General features: G+C 33.5%; 1 pseudogene; it reads left to right on the plus strand.

Annotated features, from left to right (window-relative positions):
* Positions 1-8035, plus strand: part of LOC110038474 — a 10507-nt pseudogene extending 2472 nt beyond the window's left edge.
* Positions 8036-8876: the final 841 nt, after the last annotated feature.

The following is an 8876-nucleotide window of genomic DNA, read 5'->3' on the forward strand; positions in this document are numbered from 1 at the left end:
GAGTTGGATCCAGTTCTGTCTCTTGGATTGGTGTTGCCTTGGATTGGTGTTGGATGTGTTTGTTGTGCGTGGGAGGTGGTGCAAGAATGGGTGACCAGTTGGACACTTGGGAATTAGACGGAGACTGATTGCTAGGTGCATTTTCATGTGAGTTGGATGAACTTGCTGAATCCGAGTCGGGAGATAATGAGTTCGGTTCAGGGAATGAGGATTTGGTGTGTGATGGTATGAAATCGTTGTCCCCCCAAACTGATATTCCCTTAAAGTCTTCCCCTGAATATTAAAATTGGGGTAGTAAGACTGATTTTCAAAGTAAGTGACATCCATAGTGTTGTAGGTTTTTCTTGTGAGAGGAGAGTAGCACATATACCCTTTTTGAAGAGGCGAGTAGCTGAGGAAAATACATTTAGTAGATTTAGGGTCAAGTTTGCTGTGATTGTGTAAATGAATATGAACAAAGGAGGAGCAACCAAATACTTTGGTAGGTAGATTTTAGGCAATTGCCTTGGTATGGGGAAACGATTTGAGAATGAGTTGGACTGGACTTTGAAATTTGAGGACCCTAGAAGGCATCCTGTTGATGAGGTAGGCTGCAGTGGATACAACGTCACCCCAAAAAACCTTAGACACGTTAGAGGAAAACATGAGGCAGCGGGCCACCTCGAGAAGGTGGTGGTTCTTGCGTTCGACGATCCCATTTTGTTGAGAAGTGTCGATGCAAGAACTGAGATGGAGGATGCCTTTAGATGAGAGATAAGAGTCGAGGACAGAAGCGAAGTACTCCTTTGCATTATCAGCCTTGAGTGCCTGGATGGAGGTTTGAAATTGTGTTTGGAACATTAAGTAAAATTGTTCAAATATGTGACCGACTATAGATTTATCTTTCATAAGAAATAGCCACGTTAGTCGAGTGTGATCATCAATAAAAGAGACAAACCCTGAGTTCCGGTAAGGGTTGTAGCACGGGATGAGCCCCATATATTGCTGTGAATGAGTGCAAATGGCCGGGAAGAGGTGTAACCAACATGTGGAAATGACGTGCGAGTGTATTTGACAAGTTGACAAAATTCACATTGAAAAGAACAACTTTATTGATAGATAAATTTGAAAATAGTTTTGCAAGATATATAAAATTTGGATGACCGAGACGAAAATGCCATAACATGATCAGGCGAATATCTTTATCGATAAATAAATTTGGAAATGGTTTTGCAAGATACATAAAATTTGGATGACCGAGACGAAAATGCCATAACATAATCTCAGAATCTTTATTGACACTAGAATTGAAGACGAAATGATGGGTAGAGAAATGTCTGCAGTGAGGTCGTGGTGGTGAAGTACCGTTGATGACATAGAGACCCGAGCACATCTCAGCATTGCCAATCGTCGTCCCTGAGTCCGCATCCTGAAATTCACACGTGGTAGGGAAAAATTTAGCAATACACCTTAGATCACTAGTCAACTTTCCGATTGATATTAAATTGCAATTTAAAGTAGGAACATGAAGCACAGATCGGAGTAGAATGTTTTGGGTGATGCGCACGGAGCCAAAGCCGACGACTTTGGAGACAGAGCCATCGGCAACGTGGATGGTGGAGTTGTCTCCGCACGACATATAATCATGGAGAAGGGAGACATCGTCAGTCATGTGATGAGAAGCGCCAGAATCAATGATCCACTGATCAAGGGATCTTTGATTGACTGTGAAGACATGGTAGAACGTACCTTGCTGCGCGAGCAGGCCAGTGATGTGGTCGAGAACAGGGGTAGATGAGGCTGAGGATATTTCTTGGGAGGAAGAGGAAGAAGTCATCATACCGAAGAAGATTGGTATGACTCTAATACCATGAAAAGATATGAGAAGACTTTATTTTATTGATGAAAAGAGGGGTATAAATACCCATTACAGGACTTACTGGTAATAAAAGCAATAAAAATAGAATTCAATAGAAAAAAAAAATGAATAATAACAAAATATAAGAGACAGCTAATCTCTTTAATTAAGGATAGAAATAAATAGAGATTCCCAAGATCCCTTATATAATTTATAACCCTCTAAATATAGAGTTATAACAAATATGGAATATAATCATTAATATTTTTGAGATCTTTCAACACAAAGTTTAGGTGTTGACATGTAAATCCATAAGAATTGTGTGTTATGTATGTAAATTTCCTATATTTTTATCATTATTTTTGACTTGCTCGTATCTAGTCATTCTGAAACCAAGAATAATGAAGATGTTCATGATAGCAGTCGGTAGATGCTATAATTACTGATTGCTTCTGTACTTGTCAGCTAGTCAGGCTTATGGAACTTCTGAGTAAAGTATTTGCCTAATCTCATTTCTTAAAGTCGTGTTTAATTAGTCATCAACCTTTTTTATCCCGCCATAATCTTAGTTATTTGAACCAGTATTGTAAAATTGGATGCAATTACTGGTGATTTCTTCCTATTGTTTGTATGTTATCCTTAAGTTTTATTGCTTCAATTTATTTTGGTCCCGCATTTTCTTTGAATTATATGCAACATTCACATAATAGTAAACTTACTCTTTTTAATCCAGCATCCCATGTTGCATCCATGGATGGTTGGCCAATCGTTGATGCCTCTGCAGAAGTATCATGTGAGTTGTTAAAAGTTTTTTTTTTTTTTTTAATTCAAATTTTAAAAATTTGAAATTCTTTTTTAACCCCATTGTTTACAAACAACTACACAAATGTATAAAGACAAGCAACTAAAATTCGAGAGGTATGTGATCTCTTTCAAAGATTACAATTCGATGGGTAGTAAATCTCTCCCAACCTCTAACCCTAAAACTCCAGTCCTTTTCTCATGCATGTCTAACCCAAAACTATTAAGCCCTATTTATACCAAACAATAATATATAACAAAAGATTAAATTGCCCTTAGGCTAATAAAAGACAAAACTGTTCTTAAGCACCGGTGTGGTAGAATTGTGGTAGAAATAGTTTGGGTTTGGTGGGGTTGTTTGTTTTTTCTTTTACAAATTTTAGGTTTGTGGTAAGAGAGATAAATCCCTTTAAAATTTAGGGTTTATCAGATTTTGTTACCAACTGATACTGTTCTACGGCTCCTAAAAGGCGTTTCATAATGCAAAGAAGTGTTAGAGAAGTTGTGGGAGGGGTGATGGGATAGAGAGAATGGTAGCGACTGAAATTTCTGCCCGGATGACAATGGGACACCAAACCGGAAAGGATAGCAACTGTTTTCTTGCGGCAAACAACAATTTGTTGCAAGTTGGACTACAAAGGAGGTCTTCGAACTTTTAGAAGAGATCACCACTTTGATTCTATTAGGTTACAAACACACCACCTGAAAGAAATTCAAAGATACAACACTCCGATAGGGAAAATTAGGAGAAAATATCTCCAAATAACATAGCAATAGCAAAAAATTCTCTTATCCAAAAAATAACATATAAATACTCCCCTTGTAGAAAATAACCTAATTAGAAAAAAAGAAATAAGAGTGAAATCACTGTATGTCCCTATATATATTGGTCTGTTGGTGGCTGGGTAACTGTATGTCCCCTCAGGTTAAGGGTTCGATCTCACTGTGGCGCGGGGGTTCTGGAATTTTAGGCACATGGCACAGGCTCTCATCATGGGGCCAAAATGCGCATGGGAAATAGATATTTGGGTCTCTGCCAAATATCAATTTTCTTATATATATATATATATATATACATATATATATATATATATAGTAAAATAGAAGAGTTTGATTGCTTAATTACAAATGTCATTCTATACGCAATCATTAAAGTAAAATAGAACGAGTAAGGGGCAAATGATTCTTGCATGGAAATCACAAACAGGAAAATAAGGTTTTTCCCAGTTGAAAGAACTTCTGTTAGTTGTGGTATGTGTCATAATGCGGCGCTCTTCTCTAAACTTAGAGCTGCGGATGAAATTGAAATGTTGTTTCTATTTACTTTGTCGATGACACACTGAAGTCAGATTTCAAGGCAATTTTTCCTTGAGAAGTGAAAGCACTAAGCATGAATGCGACAAGCATAATGGCATTGAAAGATTGGTGGTTAGTGGGGATGACCATGTCCTTCCCACTTATTTAAGTGAAGATCGTGTACTTGATGTCGGTAGGCTCAAGTGGACCTCTTTTTGGTGGCCCTAAAATTTATATCTACAGCTTGGAATTGTCACGGCTTTCGAAGGAAAGTGATTCACGATTCTTTTGTGACATTGGATTGTTTTTTAGGAGAAAAAAATTTTGTACGAAGATTTCAGCCTATTGTTACCAATCATTGCTTGATCTAATTGGGATCTATGATTCTCAAAACATTTAGAACAATCTAATTGTTAAAATTGATTTGTCAACTCCATTGGAGTCATGCATTGAGAGCTTCAAAATGGCTTACTTTGTTCCTGGGTTGGAGATTTTGTTAATGATGGTTGTTGCCAACTTCCTAGTTCAACTTTGGCCTAGTTAGGTTCGTTTGGGCCAACCCAGGAATAAGATTATGTAGACTCACTTTTTTTATCAAGTGATGGTGCGATCTAGTGCATCAATTATTAGTAAGAATAAAAATAATTTTGGTGTAATTCCATAAAAGGGTTGCAATAATTCTCTCAAATTAGATTGGGCGGATGAGGTTATGGACCTTGAAAAAATAATGATGACTTGCAGATATTTAATTCATTTCTTTGGGTTAGTCGGCAACAAAAATCTTCTACCGACTGGGCAACTGTCCCATTGTCTAGGGCAAGTGACCCGCATAAGTTCAGTTGTTGTTCTTATAATAGGATAGTGACCCTTAGACCTTGCCTGGTTGGATAACCCTTTTGATTTCTCTTTGTTACTGACAGGTGCATCTCTGTCTTTGAACTCTTTCGGTATGGATGATAATAAAAAATGATCAAATGTAATATAAAAATCCTTATAAAATTCTAGGTTCATCATGTATTTCGCCAATTAAATTGTCAAATATATGTAAGATTTTATCAACAATCCACTTATTTATTTCCACATCCTTTAAAAGATTTCACACTTAAATCGCACATCTTATTTCACAATCGGAGCTTACTTATTTTGAAATTGATGAGTATTTCAGTTGATGAACGGATGATTTTTAAAATTTTGAAATTATATAGGGGATTTACATGCATACCTCACAATTCTTATGTATTTACTTTTATAAAACCTAAATTTTAATATTTACTTATATTACATTCAAATTTTTGACATCACATTTAAAATACCACTGAAATTAATTTTTTAAATGTGAACCGCACATTTTCATGCATATGTTTTAGTTTAACTGTAACATTAAAGTGTTAAATGAGTGTATATTAAAGTTTAAGTATTTTACATATAAATACATAAGAATTATGTGTTATTTATATCAATCGTCCAATTATATATGGCACCAACTTTAATGATATTAAATGGAACGGATAATTTGTTCTTATATTTGAGGGTGAAAAATGGTAAATTTTAAATGTGAAGAGAATTATATTTCACCTCTCAAGGAGAAATGCCTATCCTTATTTATTCTATGCAACATTGATCTTGTTTTGATGAACTTAAAAATGTTCTTTTAATTAGAAAAAAATAGGCTGTGTTTTGTGAATTTTCCTTGAACATGATGAAATATACAAAGCTATTTGGTTTTTTTGTAATTATATACGACAAGAACAACAAAAAGAAGCCTTTATTCCACTTAGTGGGGTCAGTTACATGAATCTTTTTTCTCCATTATGTCCTATTGAGCGTCATTTTTATTTATCAAAAACACTTATTTGTAATTATATGAAATTGAATAAATATTTTTTTAATGAAATTATATAAATGCAATTAAGATAGATAAAATAGGAAATTATCTATGAGCTAAAATAGAATCACAACTGAAGGGTAGATAACATGATTTTGTTTATTTTATGAAATAAAAAAAAATGTATGAATAATTGAAAGTATAATATAAAAATAAAGAGAGATGATTCTATTTTTTAAATGAACGGTTGATATTTTTTATTAATGGAATAGAAAGCCTCTTTTAATAGTTATTAGATTTAAGATGCATAGTTATTAGATTTAAGATGCATATTGACATATATATGTTAAATGTTCGATAGAAAGTGAGCAAAGAATGTTTTACATTCATTATATAAATTACTATCCTCTTAGATTTTCAATTTTTGGAGAGGTCCTAACCAATAAATTTTAATTCTTTATTTAGGTACTTGGCTCGCTCCAGGATTTGGATTATCTCGTGGTGGCATTTTTATCTGGATTTAGTGAGGCAAGTAAACATTAAATATGCTCCAGAATATATGGTTTAACTATTAATTGCCGATTTTTTCTTTTGTGCCTGTATATATTGAAAAGGGTCTAAAGGCCACTTTTCCTTTTCACATATTTGACCCCTGTAACGCTAGATTGGGTAGCTTCATTGCATTGAGTTTGATGAATCACTATATTGCTCTTTTAACTCTATTAAAAGGACCCATTTATACAATTATTTTGGCAATTTCTAGCGCTACTTCCTAGCTTGTACAATAATTATTTGTGCGGTATTAGGAGCTTTTTTTTCGAGGTGCATTGCTGCCACTTTTTGGGCTGAATTGGAAGAGCGCTATGGTAGTTGGTGCAATCTTTGGTGGACTTCACCTGGGTGGTGAACGGCGATACCCTTTTGCTGTATGGTAAAAAACAATCTGATAATTTCTTTATTAACATTTACATAGATATCACACAGTTCTTATATATCTACATATCTAATAGCTAAACTTTCATATTTAAGCGGTGTTCGGTCGCATATTATTTATAGGATTTAATCATGGATTTAACTTAAATAAAAAAAATTCCAACGCCCTATTAAATTCAATTTTTTCACATTCTGTCTTTCTCTTGCCAGTTTCCGTCATTTTTAAGACGTGAATTCGGATTTTGTAAATCCGATTGCGAGTCAGATTTATTCTGCCAACGCTCGCAAGCTCTCCTGTTGCAGATCGATCTGATAAATCTGAATTTATCCAATTTGATAAATCTTATTTAACTTGAAAACTGAGTTGCAGCCAAAGACTACCTCATATACATAACACTCAAATCTTTGATAACACAAAAAATACCACTTTCACTAACTTTTTAAAATGCCTAGGTTTCTAATACCAAGGTGTTATAAATGAAAATATTAAACTTTAGATATTAGACATGTAAATGCATAAGAATTGTGTGGTATGTATTGAAATTTTCATATATATGATGATCAAAGTGATGTTTGCATGTTTGTACATCATAAACAAATGTTAGATTCTATCTTTATTTTTCTGTTTTCCCTATTTGAACCTGACCAAATTGAAACTAATGTCAAATTTCAACAATTTATAAAGAGGCCTTTGTTGTAGGGCATCTTTTGTTGGTTTTCTCTACGGCATGACAACCATTGTATCCTCAAATATCATGGTTCCAATTGTTTCCCATTCATTGAGCAACCTCATTGGAGCCATCCTTTGGCGATATAAATCTACCTCGGAGAAAATGATTCGATAATTCTGTCATCTGCTTGTGGTAAGTTTAGATTTCTTATTTGCAGTACTCTGTGTATTTAAATATTCTGCATAATTTACACAACATTATAAGCTATAGAATCAAGGTTGATGAAACCCATTTATGATGAGAAACGTGAATGATAGGATGGCCTGTGTAAACTGAAAATATAGAATTTAGAACCCAAAATGTAATGTAATGATTGAATAAATCCAAAGGACTTAATGAAAACTTCAAGCAACGTAAAACTAATGAGCAATTTTAATTACTCACCACAATCATAAATCGATTGTATCAAATTTCCTATCAAGCTAATAATAAGATACTTTGAAGAAATTATGTAAATGAAAGAATTCGATAAATAATGTAAATCAAGGTCTCTTGTTGGTGTAATGAAGTGGCTTCTTTCAGAATTTGAGGAATTAGATAGTTGCACTATTGCGACGCTCAAATGAATCACACATTAAACTTCCACATGAAATTAAAACTGAAATAAGAAAATTTGGCGAATCAAAGTTATGAAATTACATGTTTTAAATCAACTATTTATGGATTTCTCATCTCTAGGTTAGTAGATTTGGCTGGTAGGATTAACCGAAGTTAATTTCATAGTCTTCAAATTCAAAAATTGATTTTATCATAGAACTTGAGTTTGGGAACATAATAATAGATGTTCTAAACTTTTCCAAAAGTTGGCAATTTGAATGGGCCAGTAGGTGAACTAGAAAATTTTTTTTGAAATATAAAATTTGTAAGTGATGGCAAACAATGAGCCCATATCTAGCAACAATATTAGTAACTGGGAAAAAATTGACATTTGCAGAATAGTAGGTCATAGTAGCTTCTACATTACTCTCTACTTGAAAAAGTTGATTTTGACGAATTGAGCTCTTGATATATTTAGATTGTCAATAGAATACAATTATGAACATAAATTTGGTGCTTTTTGCAAAAAAATTCACTAGTCATCGCCACATGTATGTTGGTCATGTCAATGAATTATATATCTTCAGAATCCACTTTCAACAATAGATGTGACTTTATCATCTACTGTATAAAATTATTTGATAGAGGATTATATGCTAATTCATGAGGAGATGGTGAAAAAAAAGAGAATAATATATGAAGAATTGATATTAAGCTTATGAAAGAAGGTCAATTCAAATAGATTAAAAATTTCATTAAAAAAAAAAAAGAAGAAAAGTTTAACTTAGCATTAATTTCATTGTAGTTTATGATTTTGACTGATCATACCTTTCTCACAAAAAAAAAAGAAGAAAAGTTTAACTTATAAGCATTAATTTCAATGTAGTTTATGATTTTGACTGATCATACCTTTCTC

Source organism: Phalaenopsis equestris, unplaced genomic scaffold (assembly GCF_001263595.1).
Source record: "Phalaenopsis equestris unplaced genomic scaffold, ASM126359v1 Scaffold232945, whole genome shotgun sequence".
NCBI lineage: Eukaryota > Viridiplantae > Streptophyta > Magnoliopsida > Asparagales > Orchidaceae > Phalaenopsis > Phalaenopsis equestris.